The 17,881-nt window shown below is 36.7% G+C and overlaps 1 protein-coding gene across 2 annotated transcripts in view; it reads right to left on the reverse strand.

Annotated features, from left to right (window-relative positions):
- Tnks (tankyrase) overlaps nucleotides 1-9,460 on the reverse strand; it is a 72,548-nt gene extending 63,088 nt beyond the window's left edge. The window contains exon 1 of one of the 2 annotated variants that reach the window (XM_089085700.1): nucleotides 9,323-9,450. The gene's annotated coding sequence lies outside the window, so the exon portion shown is untranslated. Of the gene's footprint in view, nucleotides 1-9,322 lie in introns of both variants that reach the window. The other variant, XM_089085699.1, reaches the window with a different exon arrangement.
- Nucleotides 9,461-17,881: the final 8,421 nt, after the last annotated feature.

A 17,881-nucleotide genomic window follows, 5' to 3' on the forward strand; every position in this document is an offset into this window, starting at 1 on the left:
ACCTCCAAAATCAAACCAAAAGCATCAGCAAGTCCCAAAAGAAGCAAAAGCAAACCAAGGAAAAGGACCAATAAACTCAACCCCAGGAAATGCTAGTATACAACAAACTGAGTCACCAGCCAGAAAACGAAACATTTCTGAGCTTCCACCATCGCCAACTGTCCCAGATTATCATATTGCATCAATTAAAAAGAAAAACAGAACACCTTTTGTAACAGATGATCATGTATTAATCAGAAAAGCAATTTTTAAAGTAGCCAGAGTTAACTTTTAGCTTAGTGTCCAAAAATAAGGCACAGCAGAACTTTATTTCCAATATGCTGTAAGAGCTGATAAAGTAATTCAAAACTCTAGTTTAATTCAGCTTACTAACTCAGGAATTGAAGCTGCAAAACTCATCAAAGAAAAGACATTCCAATACATATTTTATGGAACTGATCTTTCTTTGGAAACACAAGAAATCAAATCTCAGTTATTAGACTCATCAGGAAGAACTCTTGCCATTGCAAATATGACTAGGCTTAACAAAAGAAATGGAGAAAGCCTGACGCCAAGCAAGTGTCAATTTTGGTTGCAGTGAAAACTGAGCTCAAGCATGATGTATATCTATATGAGCAAAAAATCCCTTTCAAGCCCTACAAGGTCAAGCCTTTATAATGCATCAAATGTCATGTACATGGCGATACTAAAAACAATTGCCAGCAAACAAATCCCTCCTGTTCCTAATCTAGAAAAGACAACCATAACTCAACATCCTGTCCTGCTCCTGAGCCATATTGCAAAAACTGTAAGACCATAGGGCAGAGTGCATTTCAAAAAGATCTATGCCCCCCCCATCAATGAGTGGACATTCTGAGAATCTCAACTGAGCAAAACATTCCTTTCTCAATCAGAAAAAATACCTAAGACTCCAAAGCCAAGTGCTGTCCCCACCCTAATTAAGGAGGTGCAGAAAACCCCGACATCCAAGCTTATCATTATGAAGGCAATTCTTATTCAAATGCCCTCATGGGTAAAAACAATAGTGCAGATGTTCCAGGAATAACCCAGTTAGCCAAAGGTAAGACCTTGCAAAAACAAAACACAGCTCCAACGCTTGAAGCTACTAATCAGACAAACGGTTCCAAATTCCAAAAGCTGGGCACATTTTGACTCTAAATCACCTCATCTTGACCTCTGGACAATCAGAGCAAATCAAAGCTATTTTAATAAGGAAAGCAATTACCACACTTTAAGGCCAAGAAGTTTGGAAACAAGCCAAATTTCAGAAACTTAGGAATGAAGTGGCCTTTCCTCCTGGTTCTCAAGAAGTAGTAGAACAAGTCCAGACAGGACAAAGAACCTAGGCCTTCTCAAGTCATAATTCCTACGGTCTTAAGCAAGAGACAACCAAAAAGACAAACAAATTATGGAGGGACAATGCTCCCTCAGTGACAAGTGATGATAGCTCAGAGTTTGTGACTTCAAAAGAAAACACAGAGGACATATTTACCAGCCATGAATAGTTTCAAGATTTTGCAATGGAACATCGTGTCTCTAAATAGTTTAAAACTAAATGAACTTATTGAATACATTATTAGCCATAATATTCATCTTGATTGCCTCCAGGAAACAAATTTAAAGTCTCAGGCAAGTAATTATACCTGGATTCCATCTTTAGTAGTAGAACAAGTAGTAGACAACACAAAGAACCTAGGCCTTCTCAAGTCATCATTCCTATGGTCTTAAGCAAGAGACAACCAAAAAGACAAACAAATTATGGAGGGACAATGCTCCCTCAGTGACAAGTGATGATAGCTCAGAGTTTGTGACTTCAAAAGAAAACACAGAGGACATATTTACCAGCCATGAATAGTTTCAAGATTTTGCAATGGAACATTGTGTCTCTAAATAGTTTAAAACTACATGAACTTATTGAATATATTATTAGCTATAATATTCATCTTGATTGCCTCCAGAAAACAAATTTACACAGTCTCAGGCAAGTAATTGTACCTGGATTCCATCTTTATAGAAAGGACTGATCAACCAGAAGGAAAGGAGGGGGAGTGACAATCCTCATAAAAAAGAATATACCACATTCAGCAATAGCCCCAAGAGAGTACTGGAATAAGATTGATGTGGTCAGCATGAATTTAGATCTTCAAGATAGACATCCCTTAAAAGTCTCATCCTTTTACAATCCTAATGGCAGGAATGATATTAAAACCATGTTTGAAGAACAAACAAGAGATAAAACACTGTCATTTTAGGTGAATTTAATGCTCATAGCCCTATATGGGAAAATTGTATACACTTCAACATTGCAGGTAAGAATATAGAAGAATTTATCATCACCTCTAACAATTCTACAGTTTTAACTCCACATGGTCTCCCCACCTACTGCAATATCAGGAATAATACCTCATCAATAATTGATTTGCAGATTGGTCCAACTGCAACATGGCTTGAGTCTGAAATCCAAATTTCTCCTGTCCCAGATCTTCAGACCAACCATACTGCAACCCTTATCAAAATTCATGCAGCAAAATACACTCCTGTTCCACCAAAAATTATATTCAATCTAAAGACAGCAAACTGGACCCTCTTCAAAAACATATTAGTTAGCACTAATTATTTTACTATCAGCCAAGAGGAAGATATTGAAATTAAAGCCAAAAAACTAAGTGACACTCTCTTAACAGCAGCAGAAAACTCAATCAAGAAATTCTCTGACCTAATGCCTATTTCTTCGTTAAAGAAGTCTTAACAAAATCTGGTGGAGTCAAAACAGCAGAAGTGCAGTTCTAAGTAAAAAGAAAGCAAAAACATTTTCCAGAGGCATCCAAGCCAAGAAACTTTCATTGCTCTTAGCAAGGCTGAAGCTTTAGTAAAGAAAACAGTTTTGAAGGCCAAGTGCTCAGCTGGGAATGACTTTTCATCCAAAATTGACCTCAACAAAGTGGTTCCCACAGTGCATAGAGGAAAGACTAGGGTGTGTAAGTTGCATGAGAAGACAAATTTCAAGAAGGAACTTGTATGTATGTTTACCAAATCTGAGCTAAAGGAGGCTATAAGGTTGTCCAATTGCTCTTCAGTATCAGGAGAAGACAAAATAGGCATTCAATGGATCATAAATGCAGGAGAAATTTTTCATGATGCCTTACTTCATGTATACAGCTATATATGGATTACAAAGATATTCCCAAGGATATGGAAACAGGCCATTATAATCCCAATTAGAAAACAAGGCAAACCTCCAGATTTAATCAATTCCTACAGGCCTATCTCACTACTATCAGTGCTTGAAAAACTTTTTGAAAAGATGCTACATAGGAGGTTAGAATGGTCTGTGGAAATTAATAGAATTCTACCCAATTCCCAGGCTGGCTTTCATAAGGGGTGTCATACTGTAGACAATTTAATCCAGCTTGAAGCAGCTGCAACAAATGCCATAAATACTGGTGAGATCATGACAGCAGTCTTAGTTGACTTTGAATCAGTTTTTGACCACGTTTCCATGTATCTGATTTGTCAAATTTAAAAGGGATGGATTTCTTGGATGGAGTCATTAAGTTCCTCTTCAATTATCTATCTGATAGAAGCTACAAAGTTTGGGTGCAAATGAGCTATCCAGTATTTCAGCACTGCATGTTGGACTCTCACAGGGATCCATACTCAGCCTCCTTCTTTTCTTATTAGTTTTAAGTGAGCTTCAGTTCAGCAGTGATTCAATATCCAAGCTTGAATCTGCAGATGAATTAGTTCCTTGGTCAGCAGGTAGAGAAGTAAATATTATTACCAATAATATTAACTTAGCATTAGAGGAGTTAACAGCCTTTTCTGCTGCATTTTCCTTACCTGCCTTCAAGTCTAAGGCAAATGTAATTATATTCCACCACAAAAAGTCCATCATACCACGAAAATTATTCGTCAATAATGTGGAAATAAAATATGCTGTAGCACCTAAATTTCTAGGAGTATACCTGGATCCACGACTGACTTGGCAAAACCAAATCAACTGTGTAAAAAATTCATGTATGCAAAGGTCGCTCATACTTAAGCATCTGGCAGGGTCAAAGTGGGCTCATTCCCAAGAAATACTCTTTGATTTTTACAAGAGGTGTATTCGTTCAAAGATTGAGTATGCCATTGAAGCATATGGAGAATGTAGTAAGACTAATCTTATGCACTGAATATAAAAACCAGACTTCCTGACAATACTTCCATCCTCACTGCAGAGCTATTGGTAATAAAAGAGGCTTTAAAAGTCATCAATATTAATTTACCAGCTTCCAAAAGAGTAGTATTACTCTCAGACTCCAAAGGTGCCTTTCAGCTCATTGATAATATCCATTGGAGTGCTACGGATAGAGACCTGAGGACAATCAGCGATCAATTAATCAGTCTCCAAAATAACCTTGTTGAAGTCAAGTTCCAGCATATCCCCAGCCACCAAGGCATCAAATATAATGAGGTAGCAGACCAGCTAGCTAGTAGTTCCTTGAATAATCCAATTAATCCCAATTTGAAGGCCCAGACCTTCAGAGACATACTCAGAAGAAGAGTTCCTTCAAAAACAAAATGCCCATTCCATCCTTATTTCCATCATGGGCAGATAACATTCTTTATTATAGAATCAAAAGCATCTCTTTGATCCTAAGAAAAGAGGAGTTTATTTGGCATAAAAAAGCCAATTCATATTGTAGACTTTGCAACTCATTTCCAGAATCCTTGAACCACCTGATTTTTGAATGTCATTGCATCCAGCAGGAAGTAATCAAGATTAGAAGAATCTTCAGTGAGGCAACGCTCCAGCCTGACACCAACATGTTGCTGCTCTCAAGCCTACCAGTTAACACTGAAAGACATCTATACAGAAGTATTTTCGATTTCTTAAGACATAACAATATCTGCGAGTAGATCACATAGATGGTAGCAAGAATTATTCCTGACCCATCATCCCTTGCAGATTGAAAATTGTTGTGAGGCAACAAAAAAAAAAATTTTAAGCAACAAAAAAACTTTAAAAAATGCATTAAAAATTAGAGTATATGTACTTTTTTATGTTTATACAAAAATACATATAACCAAACAGAGTATTATCTTAAAATAATGCAAATAGTAAAGTTGTATTACCTTTTCTTAATTTCATTCTGACTAATAATTTAAATTTTGGAATTGCTGATAGAACCTTTACAAGGCAAAAATTAAACCTATTTCTTGTCTACTTGCCTTTTGGTTTTATTACCTTAAATCACATGTCCAGCAAGATAAGGTGGTGTTGAGCCTCCTATAGAAATCTTGCTGGTGGTGTTTCAAGGTTATGATTTGACATCCCAGTTCAGCCTCCATTGGGTATTGGCCCAGTCTTGATCTACTCCTTTCTTGAAGGCATCTAGAGTTTTAGAATGGACGGTGGCATTGGATAGGCTGTTCCAGAGTGGGATGGAACGGACTGAGAAGAACTGTTAGTGCTCTCGCTTGTTGCAACAGGGGGCCTGCAGCTTCTTGGTGTGTCCTCTTGTGGTAGTTGAGAGGGATGGGGAAAAGACATGACTTAATAGGTCATTTTCTAGCAACTTACGAGTTGCTATTACATCTCCTCTTTTCATACAGTATACAAAGGTAGGGAGTTTGAGTGAGGTGAGGTTCCTCATAGGATTTGTCTTGCAATGCAGAGATAAGCTTAGTTGCTCTTCTTTGGACACTCTCAAGTACTTTCACATCCATCTTATAGTGTCCTCTTGTGGTAGTTGAGAGGGACAGGGAACATCCCAAGTTTTCACTATAGTGAGTTCACTGTACCAACTTTTAAGCTGGTAATATTTAAAAAGCTACTTTTGAAGCCAGAAGTGATTGGATTTGTAAACAAGTAGAAAAAGTAAGCTACCATGGAACAGGGTAACTTTGAACTAAAAATCGTGGAAAATTGAGGTTTATTTGTAATATTTTTCTTTAAACTGGTATTTACTCAAAACTATTTTTGGCGTTTGGGGAATACGTCATTCTGCACCGAAGGGCAACTGTCCCAAACTGCTAGTCCTCATGTTATTAGAGCTACACCTATCTAAAAATGGTGTTCAAAGTTACATCAAGGGGTGTTTAACTTTGAACACTTCAACAGGTAACTTTGAACAGTTGATGAGTTCTTCTGGCATAAGACTTCTAGTTAATAAAAAACTCGTTTACTGGGAGAAAAGCATTACTTCGAAAATAAAAAGGCAAAAGAGAGTCAAATTAGTGCAGTATCAGCTGACCAAAGTCATGATAAAATACAAATTTTGTGCCGTGAGTGAGTTGAGGGGCTGGAAGATCTCCCTGTACCTGGTAAGGATGGATTGATGCTGAGTCTTTCACCCTGGGAAAATAGAAGGATCCATTCTTGTTTTTTCGCTGGCAGATCACGTTTAGCAAGCAGTAAGAGGGAGCTTGTACCTCCAAAACTGCAAAATACTTGTAAATACAGCCCATGAAGAACTTCACAATGAACCAACATCCATCCACAGAGGTTGGTGGGTAGTTTGAACCTGTTGTGGCTACTGCCCTGCTCGACAGCATAGAGAGCCCAGCACTTGCCAACTCATCAACTTCCATTTCAGACTTGCTCTTGCATCCTGTTGGGATGTCAGTCATGTCAGACTTGCAACTTGAATCCTCTGCATCTCCAATATTTTTCCCTGGTGTGATGCTAAGACATTTGCATGTGATGTTCCTCACAGATTTTTTAAATCTGTGGGCTTGCAGGACATCCAATAAAACTTTGCTGACATTGTTCACAACCTTGTGCAGAGTATACTGGGCCAAAAATGGGTGGTCCTGGGGGACTCTGGAGTGTGAAAAGCACTTGGCAAAGCCATTTTTAAGATTTGCTTTTCCATTTGTGGCTAGAATTTCCAGGAGTAGCTTTAAAAGCTGGGGGAATTTGTCTTTTCTTACCGCAGTTTTGTTTGGGTTGTCCATTTTGTAATCATCAAGCATTTTCCTCCATGCTCTTTTCATTGGAGCAAAAAAAAGCAATGTCCATTGGTTGCAGTATATCTGTAGCATTTGGGGGGAGGCATACAAAGCAAATGTTGTTTTCTCTGCAGACTTTCAACACTTAGGCAAAAAAGTGGAAAGACAGGTTGTCACCCAACAAAACTTTCACTCCTGCTCTCTTCTTCAGGTGAGGGAGTGCCAGCAACATAAACCACTCTTCAAAAACTTTGCTCTCAAACCAATCCGGACTTAGATACAGCATACCAAGCTCTTTTAGGGTCTCCTGTACCCCCTGAGCTAAACATGCCCCTCAGCTTTATAGCACACAAATGGTGGGAGCAGTTTGCCTTCTGCATTTCAACACATCATTAGGGATATTGCTCCCTTTGTTTCATTCATTATTCTGGAGGGGTATTTGGCAACGATGAAACCAGAAGGAAATAAAACCAAAATTTTCAAAGGAATATTATGTACAACTCAAATAATTTTACACTTCCAGGTTTTTCCAAAAGAGACAGGAGAAATTCCACCAACTTTTATCTACAATTGTCAGCTGTCTTTGCACAGCAATCTGGGAAAGACGACTCTTTCAAATTGTTCATGAAAGCTCTATTAGAGCAAGGTAATACAGAAACTTCAATTTTGGTAGATGAGATTTATCCCACCACTCCAATTGATTCCTTACAGACTTCCATCAAAGAAGAAACAAAAGTAGGCCTGAAAGGATTAGGAAGTGGTCCAAAATGTAATCAGCAGTTAAAACCAAGTTTAACAGCTGAACTTTGCATTTTCCTGGGATCAACAGATTTGCAATTGTTTCGTAAAGGTCTGAATAGCAGAGCAACCTCTTTTAGTGTAATCTTTTTAGTGTAATTTACTCCACTTGTTTTGCTTAAAAGTGGGTTAAAAATAAATTATTATTATTATTACACCAATTCAATGCAAATTTTAACAATTGGCCAGCACAGAACATTGAAATCCATATTGTAGAAAGACAAGGCTAACTTTGAACAAATGTTCAAAGTTACCCCAAAAAACAAAATACTTGCAGGAAACATTGAACACTGCCGCCATATTGAACCTATGGAATTAGGAAGAGATTTTACCAGAAAAACTAACCATTTGGCTCCTCAGCTATAGAAAAATGTAAAAATGAAAGTCCTAGTTTAGCTTATCTAAGTTACAAAGGGTAACTTATTTTTAGCACTTTTTCACATTTTTGAACTGCTCAAATTCTCTTGCAATTAACAAGATAAGATTTTGTCCAATGCTGATTTCAAGAACTACCAACTGATTCAGATGCCATCTAGCAATAATCTAGTAATAAGTTCAAACAAGTAGTTCCACCGTCATGCAATAGAGAGTGCTTAATGTTTGTTACTGATTTTGTTCAAAGTTACCCCTTTCTATGGTACTTAGTTTATAACATTATTTTGTTTATTGTGGCAAATGAGATCAGGAAGAGCAAAATCATTAATAGATACAAGAATAAAATCTTACTGAGATTTCATGGGTAGGTCTACTTGTGAAAAGTTTGATCCAAGGAAGAACAAAATCTGATTTTCAGTAGAATATTGGGGAATTGGGGAACAAAATTTTCGTTTGGTATAAAACTAAAAACTTTGACAATTTATCAAAAATTCAGGGGTAGTGGAAGCACTGCTGCTAACATGAGCTGGATTTGCCAAAACATACAAGTCTCCTTGGCACCATGTAGCCTAAAAAATATTTGCTGACCAACCAAGACCACAGTGCAACTTACATGCCTGATAGTGCATATTTTAGCAGACTCACACATAGGGACAAAAGAACTACATGCAGCTGGGGAAGTACACTAAGATATTTTAGGAGTTGGGATGATTTTAGTGGCCTGGATCTTGGCCAAATAACTTTATGAATTTGAAACTTATATTTATAAGTCTCTGGGCGAAGGGTAACCTAACCTTATGTAATAATAAATTATTTGGGGCATAGTCCCTGAAAGAAATAGGCCTATAGTAGGCCTATAGAAAGATTTTTATAATTGGCTCAAAACTTAACATGTCAACTCTTAGGCCCCAGAAATAAGGAAAGTGTGGTTCTATTAGCTGGGTAACACTATTCCAGTGTGTATTTTAGACTCTTAATTCATTCATGGAAGTTTTATTCACCTAGGCCTATCCTAACCACACTAGGCCTACTTTCCAAAATAGCAAAAATGCCCTTAACTAGATCTTCACCCTACTTTTACTTATTTAACATGTTTCCTTCAGAAGTGATAAACCACAAAAGTTGGCTAGCATCAGAGTAGGCTAGGCTTTTGAATACTTGGCAATGATAACATCAGTTTAGTTTATCAATGATTGTAGGCTACTGGGATTACCTCAGGCCTGCCACAATTCCATTTAGGCACGAAATCGAAAGCTTATTTACCTATGATGCAGTATAAGTTTCTTGTGATATGCCACATAAGGGGCATGCAGCTAGGCCTAGTTCTAGGGCCAATTTTCTGACCCATTAACCATTGTTGTTGTTGTTGTTTGGGGTTTGACGCGTTCGACCAATCGGTCATATGCGTTCGTATCACTTGATTAATCTGTGCCTTCTGTAATCACTAGCTTGCTTGGGTGTCACTTTAGTCAATAATCATTGAGCCATGTCAGGTATCACTTATTGTGCCATTGGTAGGGGGCATTAACCATTAACCAAGGTTTTTTTTTTCAAGGCCTGTTTTATTAATAAAAGCTTCATTCCAGTTTATTCTGCATTTTTACGTTTTATTAATGAACTTAACTTGGTTAACTAAAGAAGAATAGGCAGCAGATTTTCCTTATTTAGTAAGGAAGATTTACTTTTCTGTCTTATATGCAGGGGAATGATTAAAACTTGCTACAGTAGCAAGTTCTGAGGCCTTTTCCACCGATAGTCCGTTCAGACGCGTAGAGAAACTGATGAGAAAAATCCATTGATACGAAAGAAAGTGTTCAAGCCTTCAAGGATATGTTCGAACGAGAGTATGGTCAACGGGTATATAGAATATTCAAACGGTAGGCTCAAAATTTTTTTTTGAAATGCACAGATAACATGTACTTGTTCGTGATTTTTTTTTTGTGTCCAAAATTTTGGTGAAAAATTAATAAACATGTCATCAGATTCAGATGCTGGTGGCTCTGAATAAACTCAAACACCACGTTGATTTATCAGGGGAACACCACCAATGAGTAACGAGCCGGCGTCGAAAAAAATTACAGCGATTCGCTGGCGCATCGACAGTCTGTTTATATTTAACCTTAGGTTTTGCTGTAATTTGTTGATTTCGGTTTGGTATGGCTGTTCGAGTTGGAGCTAGAGAGCTCATTCTGGGGCTTAAATCTGATGGAATCAGCTCAGCTGATGAAGCTTTGCCGAAGAAAGAGAAGAATAAACAAGGATTGGAAATAAATAAAATCAAAAGTAGCCAGAGAAGAAGAGACAAATTGAATTTCAAATGTACCAAATGTCTTTAAAGTTGCTATATCCCTAGTTAGGATAGCTCTGTGACACGGTTTATTGACTAAATCGTAAGGGGCTCTCCCCTTGGGGTTACTGACACCTGCACAGTTGGTGTGCGGTGCAATTTTGGATTGGCTTGTTTTGACTGTGCTCTTAGTAGTAAATGGTTGTAAGGAAAAGTTTCCAACCCCAATTCAATCAGAAACAGGAAAGGTATTGTACTCATCCGATCTGAGAAGGTCACCAATCTAGATAAATTTGTTAGGGAGGTCCAAGGTGATGATAGAGTCCAACAAGTGACAATAGCCTTCAAGAATCCAAGCCCAACGGTTATCCCTTTGGTTTGAACCTTCAGTCAGAATGTGCAGTCCCCACTGATAATCTCTGTTTGGGGTGCAAGTTATACAGTAAAGCACTTTCTCCTCAGGGCAATAAAGTGCTTCAATTGCCAAGGTTTTTGACATATGGTTTCTAATTGCTGCAGAGGCAGAAGATGTCTACTATGTATTGGACAACTTACCCATATGTCTCTAATCCAAGACAGTAAACGAAGAGCAGATAATTCAGTGCCCAAACTGCAATAGAAAGCATGCTGCTAACTCCAAGGAGTATCCAATACTTATGGAGAAGAAAACTTTTGTTACTTGCTCATTCACTAATAATTTCCCCATTAGGACTGCTTCTGATGTCTTGAAAAAGGGAATTTCAAATCATACAAAACATATCCCCATGGTGCATACAGACTCCTTCCCTCGATTGACTCCTAATGAAACTCCAGTTAAGACATGAAGTACATGACTATGTTCAAAATTGTTACAAACAAGATCTCTGATCTAACCCAGGTTATAACGTCACTTTGCGAACTGGTTTCTCAGTTAACACCACATCATTTTCAAAATACAGTCCTTAGCCTGAATGACTCAGCTGAAAACCTAAACAGAGAAGGATCAAGTCTTCCCACCAAGTCAGCAGTTGCCAGTTGCCCTGATAAAACATAAAGGAAACGTAAGGGAAAGGAGTCTGTGCCTAGCCCAAACGGTGGTATAACTAGGGTACAAAGATCCAGGTTCGCCCCTTCTCAGACAAATGACTAGTTCTTTCTCCACCATTATTCCTTGACATTTGGCTAGAAGACTAAGCACAAACGTACTAAGTTCTTTCTCTTTTTCTTCAAAAGTCAATTCCTCTATAATTTATTTAGAGTTGTCTTATTTGTATTGTATTTGTTTAAATTTTTATATCTGGATTTAGGTGACAGGTAATAAGTTAATTTTGTATTACTTATTATAATCGTGCTGTATATGTATTATAATTGCTGTTTCACAAAGCAAAACTGCATTATTTTGATTTCTGTTTTTCAACGCAGGCAATTGCTGCAGGTGAATAACCCCCTACCAATTGGAAGATAAGTGTGATGTTGCGGTGGGTTTGACCTCAGCTTGGTGATATTGGACCTAGAGATCGATCCCAGCTGCAGCAACACGCTGCAAGGCTGACATGATGACCTTAGTAGTCAAGAAACAGAATTGTTCCTATACAATAAATGCGATTATCAGTTTCCGTCTTTAGTGTGACTCAGTCTACCACGAAGCAGCATCTTATTCTGAATTTTGAGAATTACAAAGTGTTCTTTTCCGTCAATTGTTTTTCTTTAGAAAAAAAAAACGACCCAACAATCTCATGTACTAAACAAAAGTTTCGAATTTCTACGATCTATGATCGTACTGAACAAGCTACAACAGTTACTTATTATAATCGTGTTGTATATGTATTATAATTGCTGTTTGACAAAGCAAAATTGCATTATTTTCATTTCTGTTTTTCAACACAGGCAGTTGCTGCAGGTGACTAACCCACTACCAACAGGAAGATCAGTGATACACAATCAAAGTTCAGTGAATATTGACTAAACTGATACCCAAGGTAGCTAGTGATCACAAACGGCAAGGAATATATGAGTGATACTAACCCATACGACCTGGTGTTTGAACGCGTCAAACCCCAAACAACAGCAAAAAAAAATATAATATAAAGAAATGAAATTAGGTGATAAAGACTTTGTAGTTTCCAACTTCAATTTTAACTAAAAAAGAAACTGCAGTTTGAATAGGCTTTTGTGAGAAAGCCATCATAACCTGACTAAATTGTAAAAATAGCAAAGATTATGACTTTTGAACAATGGTAAAAGTAACGAAGCAGTAATTTTCTTTGTGTAAGGAAAACAAACCTAGCATTGTAAAATTAGATTTGAATAAGAATACCCTTGATCGAACAAGGTCCATAAAATGCAAATACAAATAAACCGGACCGCTTCAAAATCAAGAGGTCAACGGCTAGACTATTACGCAGCCATAATCACATTACAAAATATAGAACAAAAACAGGGTTTTTGAATAGAGAAAGCGGAAACTAACTTTTTGAACAAAGAATTATTATTAGGATTACATCAAAACTGGTCTTTGGCCAATGGGAGACAAGAATAACAAAATAAGAAAAAGCTTAGAATAAGGATCCGGGAACGGAAACGGGGTAGTCTTTTTTGGAAATAACAACGAGTAAGTGTTTTCTTTGTAATTAAGATAGGCTACCAATGTCTTTCTGAATTCCCCTTTGAAGAAAAAATTAGAGATAAGAAGTAAACCTCTAAAAGATTTCTGTCACCTGGATATAAATTTATTACGTATATACAAGACAAGAATAAAAACTAATTCTGAAGTCTAATATTTCACTATAAGTTGGTGATTTGGGTTTATAATTCGGTAATATTTTTCACTTAGCCAAGGCCTGAGCTATTTGGACAAAAACAGCATTTTTAAGGTTAGAATAAGCTAAAATTAATTTCTTCCCAGAAATTTAAAACTTGCAGAAGAAGCTTCGAATAACCGAGGGTTCAAAGAGGGGAAGGAACCTTAACCAAGAAATCAAAGTTAGGAGAGCCTTTTGCACTTTCCTTTTTCAGCCTAGAGCTCCTTGGAACTTAGCTTGACTTTTATAAAGACCTTATATGCGGAAAGTTGGAATTATCGGACAACAACATTACTTTCCCCCTTGTGCAGTCTTGAGACGTTTATACGAAGAAGAACCCTGTTCCCTTTTTAATCATTCTTTCATTTCGTTAAACCCGTACCGACTGTTTATACAAAGGCGGCCGCAATGTTTATGCAGATAGGTTAGGGAAAAAGGGAATAATATTGTCAATCTAAGAATTCCCAGACCTTTATGTCCAGATATATGCAATTAAGAGTTTTTCCCTGCTAAAGTTAAAGCTTATTAAAGGTCCAAGGAACACAAACCCCTTGTTTTTTACAAGAAATAATAATAGGATGTCTTGGTTTGGGTTAATGTAAATTGGAACAAAATCAAGTACGGTTATTCCTAGCTTGGCTCAGCCAAGAAACATTAGTTTGAACTAAAGAATTTTTAATACCACAGAACTCAAGCCTTGACTTGTTATTCAAGTGTAACTCTTTTAATTAGAAACATTTGATAGCTAAGAATTAACTTAATCCTTTTCTTTTCGTTAAACATTTGTGGATTGAACAAGTAGACCATAGACATCAGACCTAGAAGATATTCAGAAATATTCGAAATAATTAGAATTAGAATATTTTCCCTTTTATCTTCATTTATAATAAATGTCAGTTGCCACTAAATTCTGAGTACCGATTCTTACCCAAAGCCTCAGTTATAACACGCTACCAAATTTTAGCCCTGATAGTAGGGGCAACCTTACAACTGGTCACAGCGGTACTCAAGTTCGGTGCAACTTTCGTTTAGGCGGGGGGGAGGATTAATAAAGATTATAAAATTCGGTAAAATTCAGTGCTCTGTTCCTCCCAAGAAAGTGTATGTTCAGTTTTTCCAAACCTATTAGAAGACAGAAAAGTTTGAAAAAGTTTTCATTAAAGAAAATTTTTTTTGACCTTAAAGGGAAGCTCAGACAGCCTTTTATTTTCCTAAGATTCTTTCTTTCCTCTCTTTTTTCTTTCTCTTTGCTACAAGTTCTATTATCCGAATTGTCTACAATTTACTCAAATAGGGCCATAGGTTAATCATCTTTAAGTGTGTGTAATTATAATACTAAACTATAGTGTAAATTTAAATGAAGGTACAAAGGAATGTCTCACAAAATTTATAAAGTGACCTATTTTAGGGATTTAAAACAATATATGGGGTCAAAACGTTTCCCACACTAAGAGTGAAAAAGAATAGACCCATCATGAGTTCAAATAAAAACAAAATCAAAGAGTTAGAAATTGCACTACAAAAGCACAGTCTAGAATAAACGCTCTAGAAGGGCAATATGGAAATGCCACAGTCACAAGTAGGCTTCAAAACCTATTTGTGGAGCAAGGACCTCCCATCTTGTTACTAATAAATCCAAATGAAATCCATTCGTGGATTACGAGCCTTAAACAAACACAAAGGAATTTAGGAAAAAATTACATTATTATGATTAATCAAGCTATTTGTTATGCACAGGGAGAAATACAAAGATTCGCAACAAGCTTAGACATTCCTAAAAAGAAAGATATGTCAAGACCAACTAGGGGTAATTATTACAGGATTAAATTTGGTGAAAAAAAACGCTCGCATAAAATGCTGGACTTGCGAGGGTCCACATATACAATAGGAATGTGAAAAACGTCCGACTTGTATCTGCTGTGGTGAAACAGGACACAAAGCAAAATATTGTTTAGCTCCAGCACCCATAGACCAACCCCAAACAAATTTTTAGGGCAATTTTTGCTGAAAACACTGCGGTCTCCGAGCGATGGTTAGGAGACCACCGGAAGGCACATGCCCAGATTCCGTAGTTTTGTAGTAGGTTAACCGTTAGGAATAGACCTACCGTGACTAGGAGTCACAGACATGTCATGAAAGGGAGTCATGTACTTTAGAGGGAGGTTGAGAGGACACCTCTCAAGGATGCAAAAATGGGTTACGTCCACCTCTTAAGGATGCAAGAAAAAGTTGCGTCTACCTCTTAAGGAAGCAAAAAAAAAGGTTTGCATCCATAGGGATACGAAAAAGGGTTGTATCCCAACGCGCAAAGGCTACATATGTATATACTAGAATTGTTAATAACGTATAACACAAAACAGAACAGACGGAGTCTATTACCACTTTTGGGACAAACAATAGGGTGGGTCGCAGGACTAGCAACGGAAGAAAATGTAGAAACAATTCTTCATCAAGTAGATTATTTAACAAAAAAAAATGAAGAGTTACTATACATATCGGACCGATCTATATCATTAGTGAGTGACTTCGACAGAGAATTAAGAATGGCAAGAAACAAAAGTTTAGAAATTTTGGAAAGGACTTCCAAGAGAATTATCGAATATATATCCAGAGAGATTAATGAGATAAATTTTCTAAAATTACAGATAAACAAGGAAGTGACAAAAATTTCAATCCAAATAAAAAGTTAGTAAAGAAAATAGAAACAGTAATCCTTTCTATTCTTCAAGCCGAAAATAAAAGTTTCCCATTCATTGTTCCCATGGTTAGGACAATTTTCGAAATTGAAAATTCACTACCAATAGGCTATAGAATATCGGTTAATTATAGACGCTACGGCTTACTGGAACTTTATAAATCGACTAGCTGCAATGTGGCGACACAACAATTAAAATTGTTGGTTATCTGTAATTTCTCAATATCAAATAAACAAGATGGGCTCAGAATGTTCGAAATGTTCAGCATTCCATTCCCAGTGTCAAACACTTCATATTTCTTTCAAATAGAAAACGAGTTTAAATTTTTTGGGTTGAGTAAGGATCAAACGAGATATTTCTTAGAAGATTACAAAAGAAATGGCACCTTCAAACATATCTATAATTAGCCTGAAAGGGAACCTCTCCATAGATGGAATAGAAAACGATTGGGACAATGGATGTGAAGATTTAATCTCTATATATTTCCCGACCAACTCCAAGACGCAGATTGGCATAGCTGAACTGAGAAAATGCATATTTCCTTAAGAGACAAAAGAGGAAGGAAAATAGCTAGCTACTGCACATTTATTCTTAATACCTTTAATCTTTTTATCTCTTTATTAGGACTAGTTTCTATAGGAATAATATTCAAAACATTGAGAAAACCATGGTTGGACTATGGGAAACAAAAGTCTCAAGGCTTTCACGTAACTGTGGAACAAGAAGAAATTGAATTAAATTGATTCTTAGCAAAGTTATGGTTTCATTAAGAAAAAAAACTGTAGTAAGAATTTAAGTGTGGGAGGCTATGAGAAAGCCATCATAACTTGACTAAATTGTAAAAATGCCAAAGACAATGACTTTTGAGTAATGGTAAAAGTAACGAAGCATTAATCTTCTTTGTGTAAGGAAAACAAACCTAACATTGTAAAATTAGATTTAAATAAGAATACCCTTGATCCAACAAGGGTAACATCATAACTGGTCTCTGGCCAATGAGAGACAAGAATGACAAAATAAGACAAAGATTAAAAAAGGGATTCGGGAACGGAAACGGGGTAGATTTCTATTACCTGGATATAAATTTAATACGTATGTAGGAGACAAGAATAAAAAATAGTGCTGAAGTCTTACATTTTAATATAAATTGATGATTTGGGTTTATAATTCGGTAGTATTTTTCACTTAGCCAAGGCCTGAGGCATTTGGACAAAAACAGCATTTTTAAGGTTAGAATAAGCTAAAATTAATTTCTTCCCAGAAATTTAAAACTTGTAGAAGAAGCTTCGAATAACCGAGGGTTCAAAGAGGGGAAGGAACCTTAACCAAGAAGTCGACGTTAGGAGAGTCTTTTGTGCTTCCGTTTTTCAGCCTAGAGTTCCTTGGAACTTAGGTTGACTTTATAAAGACCTTATATCCAGAAAATTGGAATTATCAGACAACAACATTACTTTCCCCCTTGTACAGTCTTCAGACGTTTATACGAAGGAGAACCCTGTTCCCTTTTAATCATTCTTTCATTTCATTAAACCCGTACCGACTGTTTATACAAAGGTGGCTTCAATGCTTATACAGATAGAATAGGGAAAAAGGGAATAATAGTGTCAATCTAAGAATTCCCAGACCTGTATGTCCAGATATATTCAATTAAGAGTTCCCTGCTAAATTTAAAGCTTATTAAAGGTCCAAGGAACACAAACCCTGTTTTTACAAAAAATAATTATAGGATCTTTTGGTTAGGGTTAGTGTAATTTGGAACAAAATCAAGTACGGTTATTCCTAGCTTGGGTCAGCCAAGAAACAATAGTTTGAACTAAAGGTTTTTCAATACCCCAGAACTCAAGCCTTGACTAGCTATTCAAGTGTAACTCTTTTAATTGGAAACGTTCGATAGCCTAGAATTAACTTAATCCTTTTCTTTTCTGTAAACATTTGTGGACTGAACAAGTAGACCATAGACATCAGACCTAGAAGAGGTTAGAAGTATTCAAAATAATTAGAATTAGAAT

The sequence above is a fragment of the Artemia sp. Qi Xiang Cuo genome, chromosome 3, assembly GCF_049724085.1.
Source record: "Artemia sp. Qi Xiang Cuo chromosome 3, ASM4972408v1, whole genome shotgun sequence".
NCBI classification, from domain to species: Eukaryota; Metazoa; Arthropoda; class Branchiopoda; order Anostraca; family Artemiidae; genus Artemia; species Artemia sp. Qi Xiang Cuo.